This window comes from Sphaerodactylus townsendi, linkage group LG07 (assembly GCF_021028975.2).
Source record: "Sphaerodactylus townsendi isolate TG3544 linkage group LG07, MPM_Stown_v2.3, whole genome shotgun sequence".
In the NCBI taxonomy this organism is placed as follows: domain Eukaryota; kingdom Metazoa; phylum Chordata; class Lepidosauria; order Squamata; family Sphaerodactylidae; genus Sphaerodactylus; species Sphaerodactylus townsendi.
This window is the reverse complement of record NC_059431.1, coordinates 19733576-19750063: the sequence shown is the minus strand read 5'-3', so window position 1 is coordinate 19750063 and position 16488 is coordinate 19733576. Positions and strand designations below refer to the sequence as shown.

Genomic DNA, 16488 nt, shown 5'->3' with positions numbered 1-16488 from the left:
CCGCTCTGAATGAACGCTGGAGGCAAAAAGGGGAGAAGGGAAGCGCTCCTCTTACCGAAGCAAGCGGCGAGGGCTGGGAAGGAAAATTGCTCTCTGCCAATCAGAGCGCTCCTCCCCCAGTGTGGCCCTATTGGAGAAGAGGAGGGGCGGGCGGCTCGGAGGGCGCTCTCCAATGAGCGCGAGCGCTGGAGCTAAATTGAGAACAACAGTAGCAGCTGCACCGGGGATTCAACCCCGCCAATTCTCGCTTTGAACTGCGGGGATCTCTTGGTCGCTTCTGGACGGCGAGGTGAGAGGCGGGGCTGCTTGGATGGGTGCGGGGGAGAGGAAGGGGGAGGAAAGCAACCCAGGCCGCCGGTGGAATCAAGAGGCTGGTAGTTCCCCAGGCTCAGATCCCCCCAGCGGGGTGGCAAAGCGAGACCCAGAAAGTGAAGGCGAAGCGGAGTTTCTCAGAGTCTGTTGCGCTCTCGCGTCGCTGAGTCAGGATGCCCGCGGGATGCGAGCGACGTCCCCGGCAGCGGTGTCGCCGAGTCTCCTTGCTAATGAGAACTGGATGCAGCTCCCCCTCCTAAGAAGCAAAGCGGCCCCCCAGCGTTGGGTGGCTGAGTTTGCAATCCTGGGGAGAGATCCAAGTGGCCGCCCCGGAGAAGGCTTTTGGGGTTCTTTTAATAAAGGAGCTTTCTCAAGGTCATCCTTGAAGGGCCTTTTGGGGAGTCCCTGTCTTTTGGAATGAAGCAGGCTTGGGATGGCGAGTCGGGTTGCATCTGCGCGGGATCCTACGTCTTCGCTTCCCCCCCTTGATGAAGGTGGAGGGAAGGACTCAGTCTGCTCCGTCCCACCCTCAACCCCCAAAGGTCCCGATCTCTCTCCCCCCCCCCCCCGCACCCTAAGCAGGCGGCTCCTGTCGGTCTGGTGCGCTTCTTTGCAACTCAGCGGGGTGGGGGCACCGGGTTGGGCGTGGAAGGGCCAGAAAGTCGCCAACGAGGGAGCTCCAGCTGCTGGGACTTGTCAGGCGGTGGCAAGGGGTGGGGCTGGCTAGATTGCTGGCCTGCCAGAGGGCAAGCGGCCTCCTGTGTCCCCCCGCCCACCGGACCGTCCAGTTGGGAAAAGTTTCGCTCCCCAGCGTGCGGCCGGAGTCTCCGCGGCGGGACCGGACAGCGCCCCAGAGCGCCTCCTAGAGGACAAAGCCGGCAGTGGCCCGTGAGGAGAATCCAGTTGCCCCCTTGGCCGGATAGATGACTTTCTTTGCTCATTAGAGGTTATTCATGCTATTGTACCCCTTGTTTTCTAACACTGCTTTATTTTAATTAAATCGTATTTCTAGTCCAGCTTTTGAAGTAGAGAAGTCTACTGGGAATCCTGCATCCCCCCCTTTTTTTGTATTACCTTTTATAACTCCTGATGCAATGAAATCTCAAGCATTTTGGAGCCTTCCGGATTTGGTAACTGGGGGAGCAACAGACCTTGAAGAGGTAGAGGCATGATGGGGGTTGTCCTATGATAATATAGACAGGCCACGCCTCCCCTCCCTCCCCCTCCCCTGTGGCAATTTTAAATTGCTGAATGGTGTTTAAATTCTTAAATTGCTGAATGATGTTTAAATTCCACCTAAACATCAGGAAAAACTTCCTGACAGTAAGGGCTGTTCGACAGGGGAATGCACTACCTCGGAGTGTGGTGGAGTCTCCTTTGGAGGTTTTTAAAGAGAGGCTGGGTGGCCATCTGTCAGGAGTGCTTTGATGGTGTGTTCCTGCATGGCAGGGGGTTGGACTTGATGGCCCTTGGGGGTCTCTTCCAACTCTATGATTCTATGAATGTTATGGGGGGGAATTTCTCACTTTTCATCTGAATTACATTCTCGAGTTTGCCATAAGAGGTCTGGCTCTTGACAGTACTTTCCACCCCCCTGCCCTGGAACTGTGGACAAGTAGAATTCAGCCTTTCGCCTGACTGGGAATGTCCCCTGGGAAAAAGCAACTTAGACCCAAGGGGCTGCTGAATTCCAGGTGAAACTGTCCTGTGAAGGAAGGGATGTTTTATCGGGGGGGGGGAGGGATCTTCTTTTACTTCATGGTGCTGCAATTCTGTGCAGTGGCTTTGCGCTGCGTCTTTTATCATTTACGTCCTTGAAAAGTCACCATGTCACAAAACAGAGATTCATAGCACCTTTGAAAGAGGCCTGGTGAAGTGACCTCTGCAGGGCTCTTATTATTTAGCCATTTCCTGCATTCATGCTTGAAATAGGGTACCTATGGAAGGAGGCTTCCAAATAAGGGTTTCGCTTTATTTTATTGTTTTACAAACTGTTTTTAGAAAGCTGTGTGGACTATGGGGTGGGGATTCCTAGTATGTGTTCATAGAATTTTATTTTAAAATATTTTATACCACCTTTCCACAAAAAATATAGAATAATGATATAAAATTTTAAAAAACAGATTTTTTAAAAATCACTGTATGGTCCGGTCAAGACTGAATCCCTAAATTTATTTATTTTATTTATTTATTGTTAAATTTCTATACCGCCCTTCCCCAAGGGGCTCTGGCCGGTGAACAACAAAGTAAACAGACAAATAGAGCACAAATAGAATAAAATTATAAGTAAATAATAGGCTCCATGAATCCTAAAGTCACTAAAACCCCAATAAATACAACATTACATACAGCTTCCCGGCGTCCGACATTAAAATTTCAATAAAAACCCTCCCCAGAGAGGTGGGAAGAACGGTGGGTTGCATAGATGATAAAAGTCCCAAGATGTAGGCAGGACAACCAAGAGGGGGGCGCACCAATCAGCGGCCGGCTCCCCTAAAAGCCCGGTGGAACAACTCGGTCTTACAGGCCCTGATGTGAACCTCCACCCAAGACTTCCCGGGCAGGGCCCGGACAGATGGAGGAAGAGTGTTCTACCAGGCAGGGGGCAGGTCTGTAAAGGCCCTGGCCCAGGTGGAGGCCAGCCGCATCATCGAGGGGCCGGGGACCACCAGCAAATTGGCCTCTGCTGTACGCAGAGGTTGTGTAGGGACATATGGGGTAAGGCGGTCCCAAAGATACGAAGGCCCCAGGCCACGTAAGGCCTTAAAGGTTAACACCTATACCTTGTGAATGATCCGGAATTCCACTGGAAGCCAATTTATGTATTGTGCCGTGAAAGAGGAGTCCTGCATCATTTCCATAGACGGGAAAAGCTTTTCAAACATGCCCTGGAAGAAAATCCCATTTGGGGCTGTTACCGAAAAAGCCCTTCTTCAGGCCACGTGAGTGACATAACACTGTGTGAGCTGCCCTGGTCTCAACTGGTGCCTGGGTGGGCTCATATGGAGAGCTTTTGGCATCAGCTTTCTATGTCATGGGTTTCTTGTATGCACGATTCTTCTCTACTGGGCTCATAAGCTCTACTGGGCTCATAAGCTCATTTGTTTGAGGTTCCAGGTACATGAAACTGCACCCCATCTGCTCATTCAGACCCCATTCATCCAGGATGCATTGCGATACGCTGAACTGCTGCTGATATACATCTTTGTGCATTGCATATAATCAGGATTAGTGCGGTGTGGTTTAGGATGGGTGTGCCCCATCCCACACCTTTCCGGTTGGATGGAGACAATCTAACTTGCTTGTGCTCTTGTAACATAGGGATTCAAAAAGGTCATGGCCTTAACTTGACGGCCGCAGGGAGCAATCCTAAACAGGTCTACCTCAAAATAAGTCTTAATTTGATTTGATGGGGCTTGCTCCCAGGAAAAGACTTTTAGGTTTGCCATGTGAATTGTGGTTTCCCTTGGTTGCGAAGGCTTCCCTTCCCTTTTAGTGAAGGTGTTAGATGTTCCGTCACTAGTTGGGGAGGAAAGTTACATCAGGTTGCAGTCAACTTACATCGACCTTGTAATGAACCCTGTAGAGCAGAGGTGTCAAACTCGCGGCCCTCCAGATGTTATGGACTACAGTTCCCATCATCCCCTGCCAGCATGATGCTGTAGTCCATAACATCTGGATGGCCATGAGTTTGACACCTATGGCTTAGACCTGGCAGGGGATGATGGAAACTGTAGTCCATAATGTCTGGAGGGCTGCAAGTTTGACACCTGTGCTGTAGATTGTGGTGCAGTGATTAAGAGAAGTGGACTCTAACTTATCGAACTGGGTTTGATTCCCTACTCCTCCACATGAAGCCTGTTGGGTAACCTTACGTCAGTCACAGTTAAGCTCCACCTACCTCACAGGGTGCCTGTTCTGGGGTGAAGAGGGGAATGTTGATTATAAGCTGCTCTGAAACAGCAGGGTATTGAAACTTATTTCGAAACAAGAGAAGTTGCGAGGTGGTTTGCTGTCGGCCTCTGTGGAGCAACCCTGGACTGTCTTGCATCCAAGTGTTAATCAGGGCTGAGCCTGACCCCGCTTAGCTTCTAAGACCTGATGAGATCAGGTTAACCATTAATAAACCCACACCCATTTCTCTGAAACATCAGAGGTTTTGGCCATATATGCATGCAAAAATTGGAAGACGGCTGTCTCCACGGGAAGAATATTGATGGTGGATCAAAGAGACTTCTTCGTTCTCAGAAAGTGGTAGAACAGCGTGAATCTTTTCCCAGACCTACAAACGTATTGTTCATAAGGGTTCGTGGACCTTGTTGATGGATGAAATGTTATCCTTGGCTGATAGGGAGATTGTATACGGGCAGTGGTGGGATCCAAAAATTTTAGTAACAGGTTCCCATGGTGGTGGGATTCAAACTGTGGCGTAGCGCCAATGGGGCGGGGCATGACGGGGGCGGGGCTGGGCATTCCGGGGGCAGGACATTCCTGGGTGGGGCTGTTTCAAGGATGCAGCTGCTGCACCGGTCCTTCTGTGGGAAACGAATGCACGCAGGCGCAGGCTGCCACGCATGCCGGTGCACCTCCTGCTAGACTGCTTCAAGTTCTGCGCGCTACTGCTGAGAGGAGGGGCGTAACTAAGGCAAAAATCATGTGGCAAAATCACCAATTAGTAACCCCCTCTCGGCACACACAAATAATTAGTAACCTACTCTCGGGAACCTGTGAGAACCTGCTGGATCCCACCTCTGTATACGGGGTGTAGGGGGCAATACACATGGCCAAAATGCTATGAAATACAAGATTAGGCATTTCTCTGCCAAGAGCGGATATATTCAAGATTACATATATATTTTTAATGATATGTGAGGAAGCAGCCAATCAAACCAGGGTAGTATATTTCGTGGACAGAAAGCATGAAATCGACAATAATACAATTTCCTCCAGATTTTCTAAGCCAATTTCCCCATTTGTAGTCGAAGTCCATGATCCCAACTGTGACCTTGGTGGATTTGCTGAGGAATTCAACAATGATATACCATACTCTTCCTTTTGAAACTTTTTTTTGTGTGTGGGTTCAAAAATCAGGTCAGTAGTACAGTGTCTTGGGAGACAGAGTTTTCCTTTATATTTTGAATGTTATCTTTTAATGACAGCTTTTCTCTCTATTGTCATGTATTGTAATTACTATGTTTTTTTATTCCGCCCCCCCTCAAGAAGCGCAAGATGTGTGTGCTTCTCTACACCTCCATTTTACCCATGCAACGTCTTTGTTGAGGGTATGTTACCCTGAGTGCACAAGCTAATCTGGTTCACCAGAGAAGCCTCCAGCGCTCAAGTGGCAGAGCAGGAAATGAAACCCAGTTCTCCAGATTAGAGTGCACCTGCTCTTAACCTTTACACCACACTGGCTCCATGAGGATGATAGAGAACGATAGATATGAGGATGATCGATAGAGCCTTGTGCCTGTGTGGGCTCTGTGGTGGTGCTGTTTCTTCAGTATGCCAACTTCTTGCTGAGACCCTGCAGTGCCTCTAAATACGGTGGGAGATGTACTGCACTGAGTCCATTAATAAGCATGGGGGAGGGGGGGCACAAAATGAGGGTAAACAAAAATGTACAGAAATAACACTAGGAAAATTACTGTGACTAAAAGCCTCCAAAAAGGATAGCTCTAAAGGATAGTAACCTTCCTTTTTTACGAGTTTGCAAATGGTGGCTAATGAACTTCCTGGCTTTTAATGAGCTGTTGACGGTTCTCCTAAGCCCCTGATTTATGGAAGCCAGGAAAAAGGACCGAGAAGAAGGAGCATCACAATAATTGAGACTTTTCTCTTTCACATCAAGTATCTAGTGGAGGAGGGACCAACGCGGGCCACTGGTGTAACTATCATGGTGGTGATTGAAGGGTTTGCCTTTTTGAGGGCTTCTAATTATGTTGAGAGTTATCGTTTTTCTCTAGAGTCTACTGATCCAAAGGTGGCTTCTTCTCCCATCTATAAATGCTGGTAGAAAAAAAATGGAATCGTTTGGTACATTCTTTTAGAAGAAAAGCAAGAAAGTGTGAGAATTCAGCAATGGTGGTGAACCTATGGCACTCCAGATGTTCATGGACTACAATTCCCACCACGCTGATGGGAATTGTAGTTCATGAACATCTGGGGTGCCATAGGTACGCCACCACAGGATTAGGGAAACAGTTGGCCAACTGAAGAAGAAATCCAAAACTTTCTCTGGTGCTAAGTATCACCAATGGTTGTTCCTGCTGTTTTTTTCATTGTCTTCTCTATTCTGAACCCAGTTACTGGGACCAAGTAATATTGTGACTACTGAAATAAGCGAGCATGCCCGGAAGCTATGATAACCACGGTCTCCAAGCTTGCCCTGCCTAAAGTGGTTCATATGACATCTACTAGGCCCAGAGGTGGGATCCAGCAGGTTCTCACAGGTTCCCGAGAGTAGGTTACTAATTATTTGTGTGTGCTGAGAGGGGGTTACTAATTGGTGATTTTGCCACGTGATTTTTGCCTTAGTTACGCCCCTCCTCTCAGCAGTAGCGCGCAGAACTTGAAGCAGTCTAGCAGGAGGTGCACCGGTGTGCGTGGCAGCCTGTGCCTGCGTGCATTCGTTTCCCGCCCAAGGACCGGCGCAGAGGCTGCGTCCTTGCCACAGCCCCGCCCAGGAATGCCCCGCCCCCAGAATGCCACTCTACACCCCGTCGTGCCCCGCCCAGCCCCATTGGCGCTATGCCACAGTTTGAATCCCACCTCCATGGGAACCTGTTACTAAAATTTTTGGATCCCACCACTGACTAGGCCCCTTCCGCACATGCAGACTAATGCACGTTCAATCCACTTTCAATGCACTTTGAAGCTGGATTTTACTGTGCGGAATAGCAAAATCCACTTTCAAACAATTATTAAAATGGATTGAATGTGCATTAGTCTACATGTGCAGAAGGGGCCCTAGAGCTCATTTCTTTTCTATAGTTGCTCCAGCCTATGGATGAGGGTCCCTGGTGAGGTGGAAGAAGGCATCATCTTCAATAAGCACTTCAAGTTTTTAATTTAATGAAGGTTAAGCTGCAGGCTGCCCTGACCTGGATAGCCCAGGCTCGCTCGATCTTGTCAGATCTCAGGAGCTAAGCAAGGTCGGCCCCACTTAGTATTTGGATGGGAGACCTCCAAGGAATACCAGGTTCATGATGTGAAGACAAGCAAGGGCAAACCATCACTCCATGCCTCTTGTCTTGAAAACCCCACCAGGGGTCGCCATAAGAGATGTGATTTGATGGCGAAAAAGCTGCAGGTGAGTCTCAGCAGCTGAATAGTGTTAACTGCAGTGGTGGGATCCAAAAATTTTAGTAACAGGTTCCCATGGTGGTGGGATTCAAACTGTGGCGTAGCGCCAATGGGGCTGGGCGGGGCACGATGGGGGCATGGCCGGGCATTCCGGGGGTGGAGCATTCCTGGGCGGGGCTGTGGCAAGGACGCAGCCGCTGCGCCGGTCCTCGGGCGGGAAATGAATGCACGCAGGCGCAGGCTGCCACGCACGCCGGTGCACCTCCTGCTAGACTGCTTCAAGTTCTGTGCGCTACTGCTGAGAGGAGGGGCATAACTAAGGCAAAAATCAGGTGGCAAAATCACCCATTAGTAACCCCCTCTCGGCACACAGAAATAATTAGTAACCTACTCTCGGGAACCTGTGAGAACCTGCTGGATCCCACCTCTGGTTACCTGTGCTTAGCACTTGGACAGGAGATGGGCAAGGAAGTCCAGGATTGCTTTGCAGAGGCCAGCAAAGGCAAGCCACCTCTGGACGACTCCTGTCTTAAAAACCTTATGTGATCACCGTAAGTTGGGCTCATTCTGCACATGCAGAATAATGCACTTTCAAACTGCTTTCAGTGCTCTTTGAAGCTGTGCGGAATAGCAAAATCCATTTGCAAACTATTGTGAAACTGGTTTGAAAACGTATTATTTTGCGTGTGCGGAAGGGGCCTTGGTGTAACTTGTTGGCACTTTCCTCCACCAAGCTGCAGGCGTTTTCCTCTCGAGGTGGGGTAGCTAACATTCTCTATTTTGTCTGTTTTTGATTTTCGGAATGGCGTTTTCCTCTCGAGGTGGGGTAGCTAACATTCTCTATTTTGGCTGTTTTTGATTTTCGGAATGGTAATCGGCCTCGTGTTCCCAATAGCAGATTCTGCACTGCATTTGTATAAAACGGCAATAATGAAGCAGCTTGGCTGTTGCTCCTTCTCTTAACCGGGAACACAATTTGCCATAGATCCCCACTGCTGTCATGGGTATTACCGAGTCGACGTCTCTTATCAGGAAAGCTTAAATATAATTCCTCTGGCTTTAGGATTTAAATGAATTTTTAAAAATACCTTAATTATCGTTAGCTCTGTTGTAGCATACTAAAATCTGGGGGGTTGGAAATAGGAATGTGTGCGCAGTGAACATTGCCAGGTAAGATTATATGTAAATATTAGAAAAAGAACTACTTTTGCTGTGCTTTACGCAATGACCTAATAAAATCAGACAGCATGAAACATCTGGCATTTTTTTTTCCATGGGCAAAATGTAGTTCAGTGTGTCATTAAATACATCCGTCTGCAGGCTTTGATGCACAGTGCTGTAAGCCTAAGAGGAATCGGGGGAGGGGAGGGGAGGGGGAGAACAGCCAACTAACCATCAAAAGGCCCACCAGCCAAAATGAGAGGTTGACCTTGAAACCTAGAAACGCAGTGAAGTGCATCGCAGAACGTCAATTGTGCAATGCACTGTTCCAGCCATTGAAAAGCCAGAGAACTCTCCGGGAGAGTTTGTGGAACTGTTTGACTTTCATTCATAATTGCTTCATGATTGCTAAGTACCGCTGCATCCATATGTCGCTGGGTGCTGCACTCTCTTTGCCCTAGGGACGGGGTCCCCAAACTCCCCCCCCCTGTCATTCTTGTCAGAAGATTTCATTTTGTTCCTTAACAAAAGGTCAAATAAACAAAACAGAAAAAAATGTGCATAACAGGGAAAAAGGGATGACCCCCAATTTCATCTGCACCAAATATGGGAAGTACCCCTAAAAATTTACTGCTTGTTCTCTAGTTACAACTGTAAAATTGATTATTGATTATTATTAATCAGCTTCACTCTTTTCTCTGTTATATCTATTTTCTTGTTCTTCTGTTTCTCAAATCTGCAAATCATCCATTCATTTACTTCGGTATTACACGAAAAGTCTATTAGGATTTTCCGGTTTTACACAAAAAGTCTATCAGGATTTTCGTTATCAATGAATCTAAATGAGTTCTTTAATCAAAGAAGAATGTTTAGCCATCTTCTTTGGAACTCTCTCAGTCCCACCTACATCACAAGGTGTCTGCAGTGGTGTAGCACCAATGGGGCTGGGTGGGGCACGACGCCCTGGGCAGAGCAGCTGCGGGGCTGTGGCCGGGCTGTGGAGGGGCGGGGCATTCTGGGGCGGGGCGGGGGCGGATGGCACTGTCCTGTGGTTGCAGCTGCTGCCAAAGAAATATTTTAAACAATCTGCACAGCCAATCAAATCTCCTATAGTTTATCAGAAGCCTTGCTGGGCAAAAGCCCTACCTGGCCCCACCTACTTGCTAAAAACATCTGGCAAGGGAGGGAAGGGAGGGGGCCCGGCATCTAGACCTGGCCCACCCACCCTACTGGAGGGAGTGGGAGGGGAGGGTGGCATGCAAGGGAGGGCAGGGAGTGGGGGTGGCATTCAAGGGAGGGGAGGGAAGGGGAGGAGGCCCAGCATCTAGACATGGCCCATCCACCCTAGCTGAGGGAGGGGGCATGCAAGGGCGGGCAGGGAATGAGAGGTGGCATGCAATGGAGGGGAGGGGAGGGGTATTATTACCAGAGTAGTATCAGCAGGTGCCATGGTACCCAGAGGCACCGTGTTGGTGACCCCGCCCCATAACAATCACTGACAAGTGGTTTATCCTGTGCAAATGTGGAATGATAGCATAGTATCCAACAATACCTGCCATACTTTTTTTTATGTAGATTCTGAATGCTGTGCTGGCTCTTGTGGATTGCTCTGTTATGGATAGCCTTTGCCTAGTATTGGAACTGTGTTGAATTTTCATGTGGTGCCTGCCCTGCCCTATTGTTGCGTATAGCCGGGTTGGGGCAGCCTTGGCGCTTGCTCTGCAAGCAACTGTCCTGGCTAGAGCTCTGACAGGAATTCAGTGTGGGCCTCTGTATCACGGTGCTTGCAAGCAAGAGAGAAGGGAACCTTGGCCAGAGGTGCTGGGAGAAAGCCGAGCCCCCTGGGCACTCCCAGCACTTCAAAGGCTTGCCTTGGGCTCTGCTAGCAGTTGCCCATGTCCAGAATGTGATGGCAAGCACAGTCTATGCCAGCAGCAGCATTGCCTGCTGGTCACGGTACCCTGGGCGGGGAACTGGTCCTTGCATGCTGCAAAAATTAAAAGTCTGCAGTTCTGCTGTCTGTGAGTTGCCTTCTGGATAAAAAAAAAAAAAGCATGGAGGCAGGTTTAGGATCTAAACATTTCATTCTTTTCAACCTTGAGATAATCACCAGCTTCTGCTTCCCACGGCTGCTCCCGTTGAAAGCAGTGGGTAGACCTGGCCCCCGGAGAGCTGGTTTACCAAGATGTGGAAGATCTGCTTAACAGGAGGGGTGGGATTTCAGGGCTTGCCCTCGTGCCACTTTTTTTTTGTAGATATGCCTCGGATTCAAACTCTGTCCTCTCCCTGTTTACCACAGTCCAAGACCAGCAGGGTTTTAGTAAGAGAGAACAACTGGATGTTAATGTTAAATCTGAACGGACTGAAAAACTCTATGGTTTCTTCCAATGTTGAATATATTCTGTTTTATGATGATGGGCTCCGATGTAAATGCATTCTAGGAGTGATAAAGCAAAATTGGCAGTGTTGGGGGGCAGCTCTAGTATGGCTTTCCCCCCAAACCTGCAATTTCTTGTGAGCCACAGCTACCCTTGGAATCATAAGTGAGTGCCTTGCGTCACCGTTAGCTTCCTGATTTTGTGTCAAGTTTGATGGCTGCAATTTATGACGTTTTGGAGGTGCCTGTTGCAGTGGGCAAGCCACGTAGCAAATCTACACTTTGATCTCCGTGGTGGAGTTATTCCAGTAAGTGTCATGGTTGAAGCCCTTGGTGTGGGTCCATATAATGAAGTGACAAGACCCAAACCCCCAACTTTTAGTAGTGGTTAACAGCAGGTGCACTCTAATCTGGGGAACCGGGTTTGATTCCCCGCTCTGCCACTTGAGCCGTGGAAGCTTATCTGGTGAACTAGATTAACTTGTGCAATCCGCATGCCAGCTGGGTGACCTTGGGCTAGTCACAGTTCTTCACAGTTTTCTCAATCCCACCTACCTCACAGGGTGTTTGTTGGGAGGGAGGGAAAGGAGTTTGTAAGCCCCTTTGAGTATCCTTGTGCAGGAGAGAAAGGTGGGATATAAATTCGAACTTCTTCTTCTTCTTCTTCTCCTCCTCCTCCTCCTCCTCCTCCTCCTCCTCCTCCTCTCTCACCCCCCACACCAATTCCAGGTTGCTTTGAACTATTCCAGCCCCTGTCTCTTTTGCTCACAACTTCCACATGGTCAGAGCTCTTAGAAATTTTCAGCCTCTTGGTCTGGTGAGCGGGTGAGTGAGAACTGAAGCGTGTGTGCGTGTGTATCAGAGCACATGTCTCCTGGCGCAATTTAACCCTACGGGACATAACTATTAGGCTCAGGAACAAGCCAGAGTCTCTCTTGCCTGTCTTCCTTCCTTCCTTTCTCTCTCACTCTGACATTCCGTTGCCCTCCGTATTTCATGGCTCCCAGAACATGCTTAAGATTTGCCGTTCAATTTGGAGTCTTTTATTTAGTGCATAAACTCCTATTTTACTGTACGCCTGGGGTGTCCAGATCTGCAGAATCTTCTGTGTTGTGTGTGGCTGGCCTGTTTTATTTCTGTATGGGTAGGCATCAGTAATGCCAGCTGCCAGGTGGGATCTGGGGGATTCCACAGAATTGCATCTCATATCCACGCTACAAAGAGCATTTCCCTTAGCGAAAATGAATGCTTTGGAGCAGGGGTAGGGAACCTTTAACACTCAAAGAGCCATTTGGACCCGGTTTCCACGGGAAAAGAAAACACTTGGAGCCGCAAATAATTTTTGACATTTAAAATAAAGATAACACTATATATATAGGGTTTTTTTTTACCTTTTACTCCACTCATTCTGAGAAGCACATGGATGCGCCCGCCCTGCTGCCTGCAGGACGGGCAAGGATGAAGCCAGTGGCTCGGCCTCACCGGCCGCCAGGAAAATGCCCGCCCCGCTCCAGTGGGGTGGGCGAGAGGGGAAGCCCGCAGCGTGGCCCAGCTGACCGTGAGCAGTCGGTGCGCCCGCCCTGCTGCCTGCAGGGCGGGCAAGGATGGGGCCGGTGGCTCAGCTCGTGGAGCCACAGTGCAAGGGCAGAAGAGCCGCATGTGGCTCTCGAGCCACAGGTTCCCTACCCCTGCTTTGGAGGGTGAACTGCTTGATAACTGTGCCTCAGGTGAGGTTCCTGCCCTCCCCAAGCTCCACCCACAAATCTCCATGGGTTTCCCAATATGGATCTGGCAACCCTACTCCCACATTCCCTGCAAGTTGCCAAGGGGGGCCTGGCAAACCTGGTAGGTATAGATCCATCAGAGTCACTCTTAGAAGGGATCATTGTGGATTGGGTCACTGCAATCTAGCCAAAATGCTGCCGTTCCAGTTTATTTTGTGTGCATGCAAGAAAAAAGCCTAGGGCAGCTGTGGTGTGGTGGTTAAGAGCAGGTGGATTCTAATCTGGAGAACTGGGTTTGATTCCCCACTCCTCCACCTGAGTGGCTGAGGCTTATCTGGTGAACCAGATGTGTTTCCGCACTCCTGCATTCCTGCTGGGTGACCTTGGGCTAGTCACAGTTCTCTCTGAACTGTCTCAGCCCCACCTACCTCACCAGGTGTCTGTTGTGGGGAGAGGAAGGGAAAGGCACTTGTAAGTCACCTTGAGTCTCCTTACAGGAGAGAAAGGTGGGGTATAAATCCAAACTCCACCTCCTCCTCCTGCTCCTAAAAGGTTTAATCCACCAACTATCTGTGAGTTTATGGTAGTTTCTAGAGACCCCGGTACAGAGTGGTAAGCTGCAGTACTGCAGAAGAATAGGAGGAGTCTGGATTTATACCACACTTTTCTCAACCATAAGGAGTCTCAAAGCGCCTTACAAATTACTTCCCCACAACAGACACTTTGTGAGGTAGGTGGGGCTAAGAGAGATCTGAGAGAACTGTCTGGCTCAAGGTCACCCAATAGGCTTCATGAGTAGGAGTGGCGAAACCAATCTGGTTTGCCGGATCAGAGTCCACCGCTCATGTGTAGGAGTGAGTAATCAAACCTGGTTCTCCAGATTAGAGTGCACTGCTCTTAACCACTACACCACACCACAGTCAAAGTTCTGTTCACGACCTCAGTTTAATCATGATGGAAGTGGGATTCAGATAGCCGGCTCAAGATTGACTCAGCCTTCCATCTTCCAAGGTTGGTAAAATGGGTACCCAGCTTGCTGGGGGTAAAGTGGAGGTGACTGGGGAAGGCAATGGCAAACCACCCCGTAAAATAGTCTGCCAAGCAAATGTGATGTGGCACGACCCCATTGGTCAGTAATGACCCAGTGCTTGCACAGGGGACAACATTTTGAATTGTTCCTGGGCCCAGGTTCCCAAAGCTCAACAAAGATGCCTCTCAAACTGGGATGCTGCTTAGCAATGGAACTTCTCCCCACGTGGGAAGTAAAAGTCTCCTCGTTTAGGCCCGTGAACTAGTTTCAGTTCATGTATTATTCAGTGTTTCTTCAACCGGGCTCAAGGGACGCTTCAACTCGATTTCTTCAAAGCCGTGTTTGCCCCGTGTCCCTGATCCCTGTGCTTAGTTGTCACTCCACAGTGAAACTGAAGCGGTTGCTTGGAAAGTTGCACAGAACCTGGAAATAATATTTCCCTTGTTGAATCCTCCGTGCGTCACCAAATCTCCTGACTCTGATCGGGTCATCTGAAATGTTCAGCAAAACGATAATGTTGATGAGTCTGTCAGAATGGCAAGTAGAAGGAGTCTGTGGGGAAAGAGGCAGTCTTCCTAAGGGGCGATGGGAGCCTGATTCAACAGCAATGGAGGTACAGAAACACGTACAAGGAGTCTGCAAGTATAGCTGATGTGGACCAGAAAGATGAAAGAGTTTTTAGAGCTGAATCCCTCAGAGAAGGAACGAAGGAGTGCAAATTAGTGACACAAACTGAGTTATGCGAAACTTTCCCTGACCAAATTCCCCCTTCTGTAATAATATGTGGGGATAAGAGCTTGAGCAGTTCAATTCCCCTCTCCCCATACTTTTCTGTGTCTTCCTATTTTTTCAATTTAGTTGAGGTGTAGTCGTGTGTGCCTCCAAGATCCTTATCAGACCATTTTGTGTATTTTGTTTTGTTTTAAACTTGAAAACTAATATTTTTCTGCACACCTGAGTATAAACCTGAGGATGTAAAAACCCTACAGCTAGGCCCTGTTGCCTGCCTTTAGTTGTAGCATTTGATCTTGGTTTGATGTTAAAGAAAATGTGCTAGTGCTCTGTGAGAATCAAAGAGGGAGGGGAGAATTGATTTGGAAATCTGTCTAGGATTCTGCTATTGTTCTAAGGCTTGAAGGTTGTGCCAGTTACTTTCCATACCTCACTTTTTGTATGTTTCTCCTCCTTAACTTGCCTCTTTCTCTCCACTATTATCATTCTGTACCTCCTACAGCACACTCAGCCCTTGTATAGCTATTTTCTCCCCCTTCTGTTAGTCTTCAGAACCGTATTTGCCAGATACTGGGGAACCAGTGGTATCATTGGGGCTAAACTTTATGGTTGGAATCAAGAGCCCCTAGATCAGTGGTTCTCAACCTTCCTAATGCCACAACCCTTTAATACAGTTCCTCATGTTGTGGTGACCCCCAACCCTAACATTTATCCATTTTACAGATGGAGAACACTGATGCAGAGATTCTTAGGCGACCCCTGTGAAAGGGTCGTTCGACCCCCAGGTTGTGAACCGCTGCCTTAGATAGAAGCTGACCCTAATTTCATATTTGGAGTGTAAGTTACCATGTAAGTGGAGCACCCATAAGACCAGAGTCTGGAGTGACCTAACTGCGTCACAATTGGTGAGTACACTGCCCCCTCACCTTGTCTGTGATTGGCCTAATGTTCCTGATTTAATTATTACAAGAAGCCACCTTTACTAAAGTGAAATAATGATTCTCAGTTAACTGAGATGTAAAGTACAGTTCTGAACAAGCTCTGGTTACATTGTGGCAGGGAAACCACGGCTGTATAGAACAGGCTTCAGTGCATTTAAAAGTTGTGCCGTGACGGAAGGGGACGTCTCTTTCTACTTTAATGGTTAGTTACGCTTTCTCTGAGGAATTGCAGGTGTGTGTATGAAGTGGGCATCCACCCTGGCAGGAGGCTCCAGTGACATAAATCTGTGCCGGCAAGTCATCATGTTCAGCTAGAGTTCTCGCTCGTCCATCAAGACACATTAGTTGACAGCCTCTGAAAACGGAACCTTCCTTGGTGCCGTTTTTCTCTGATGATCCGCTTTGCTCATTAAGGTCTGGTTTGATGTAGCTTTTCAATCTTGATTTTGCTATCCTGCTTCATTTTTGCAATTTCCGATATATAATGAACATAAGAAAATATTAATTCTGATCCACATGCTACAGGACTTGACAGTTGACAGCTTAAGACTGTACATTTTTTTCTTCCACTTGACTGTGGATTTCAAAGTGATATATCTTGTTTATGCCGCCTCCATTTCATACTCCTAAAAACGCTGTTAGTCTGAGGGAGAATGGCTGTTTGAAATTGACCTATATTTATTTATTTATTTATTTATATTTCAAATTTATAGGCCGCCTCTTCCCCAAGGGGCTCGAGGCGGCTTCCAACATGGCTGTTCTCTGACAGCAGCTCCAACAGCATAAATTAACACATTTAAAATCCAGCATAAATTAACACATTTAAAATCCAGCAACAATCATATACAATTTAAACAATAAACAATAAACAATAAATTTGAAGCTGAGTTTCCCCAGGGATAGTCC

At 48.2% G+C, this 16488-nt stretch overlaps 1 protein-coding gene across 4 annotated transcripts in view; it reads left to right on the top strand.

Moving 5' to 3' along the window:
• Positions 1 to 226: 226 nt before the first annotated feature.
• PDZD2 (PDZ domain containing 2) overlaps positions 227 to 16488 on the top strand; it is a 309977-nt gene continuing 293715 nt past the window's right edge. For 3 of the 4 annotated variants that reach the window (XM_048503183.1, XM_048503184.1, XM_048503180.1), the window contains exon 1: positions 227 to 289. The gene's annotated coding sequence lies outside the window, so the exon portion shown is untranslated. Of the gene's footprint in view, positions 290 to 1114; positions 1259 to 16488 lie in introns of those variants that run through there. The other variant, XM_048503181.1, reaches the window with a different exon arrangement.